Source organism: Nannospalax galili, unplaced genomic scaffold (genome assembly GCF_000622305.1).
Source record: "Nannospalax galili isolate Female #2095 unplaced genomic scaffold, S.galili_v1.0 scaffold1362, whole genome shotgun sequence".
Taxonomy (NCBI): domain Eukaryota; kingdom Metazoa; phylum Chordata; class Mammalia; order Rodentia; family Spalacidae; genus Nannospalax; species Nannospalax galili.
The window spans coordinates 57253-58839 of NW_008347579.1; the positions used below are offsets into that span (position 1 = coordinate 57253).

Below are 1587 nucleotides of genomic sequence, written 5' to 3' on the forward strand. Positions count from 1 at the left end.
ACAAATTTGATAATAATAAAGCATTCCTAGAATCCATTGCTTCCTTTAACAAGAATGGAACTGATTGTCCTGAGACTAAGTGAACTCAGGCTGGCTCCTGTCAGACAGCATTCTAAAATCATACCTGGACATAGCACTTCTAATATCCTTGACTTACAGTTCAACTTTGCTAAGGATATTGCTAGCTGAGGTCAGTGTCAGGTCTGGAATCCAGGACCATGTCGTACCTGGACATAGCACTTCTAATATCCTTGACTTACAATTCAACGTTGCTAAGGATATTGCTAGCTGAGGTCAGTGTCAGGTCTGGAATCCAGGACCTTCATTGTATTTAATCTTTTTAGTTCCCTATCACAGCACAGTGTTTATTTCCAAACCTGATGAAACAGGACATATGTGCTTCTAGATCTTATATTTGCTACCAGTCTGGGCTTGAAAGCGTGAGTTGAAAACCCTATACCTGTATCTAACAAGTCTATACTCCATTTGAGCCAAGAATCACTGTTTCTCTTCATTGCTGTAGGAAAACTCATTATTACCCTCTCTACCCATGATACTTGTCAAATATACAATATATTTGGAAGGCAGTGTGTGCTACACTGATCTTTCTGAGTGTGTACAGTGAAGGGACTCTACACTGTTTATCTGCCCTCAGAATCAGCCCACATACTCTGGAATTGACTCGGTTCTACTTTTGGCCTGAGTAAAAGACAACCCAGGCACCAATGGTTTAGAGGATCCTTAGGGTCATTTGCGGAACACACCTGAAGAAATGATGGCATCCCTGTGTCCCAGCAGCCACAGAAATTTGAGAAAAACACAAAAGCATGCATGAATGAATGTATCGGTAATATTCTTCAAGCACTAACGCTTATTAAGAAAATGTATTCTATTGAAGTTTTCATTTCTTAATTTTTTGTTACACCAAAAGCAAAGCCAAAGGCAAATTAAACTTCTGGAGAAACAACAGGAGCCAGAAATGAGAGCCGTCAGGTGTTCTGAGACGTTGCTACCAGAGGAGATGGGAATGTCCAGCGGAAGTTAGTTAGCAAGAGGAATCTCTTAGCTCTTCACATAGAAATTGAAGGCTAGAGAACAAAGCAGTCCATGATCAAGTGGGATGCACTTGGTAGCAGTTTCTGTTGTTAAAATCCGAAATGTTATTGTGCTGGTTACGAAATAACCACTTCCAGGAGTCACTAAGTGACTCTCAACTCACTGTCCTGACTGTGCCAGGCCCTTGTACCCACAACCACCTCCTCCATCTCCCCTGGAGTTCAAGACTCAGGAATCCTCAGACCCACTGTGGTGTTGACCAACACGTGTCCTCCTTCATTGGGGCCCCTGCCCTGCTGGTGGCCAACTCCAGAGACTACCTTCCCTTAGGATAGCACAAAGTCTCACCCTGTACATATCGGACAGCCGGTTTTCTTCTCCCTTATCAATGTATCCATGAATAATGAAGTGGGTTTTTCTATTTGTTTTGAAATTGGAGCTCTGGATACTTGGTACATCTGTGATTTGCTGTTTGGGGAAGAAACGTGCTTCAGGTCAAGTTTCTTCTAGTACCCTCTAGAATTATTTATA

General features: G+C 42.2%; 1 pseudogene; it reads right to left on the bottom strand.

The window, feature by feature from the left end:
- Positions 1 to 1587, bottom strand: part of LOC115066750 — a 9782-nt pseudogene that overhangs the window by 5837 nt on the left and 2358 nt on the right.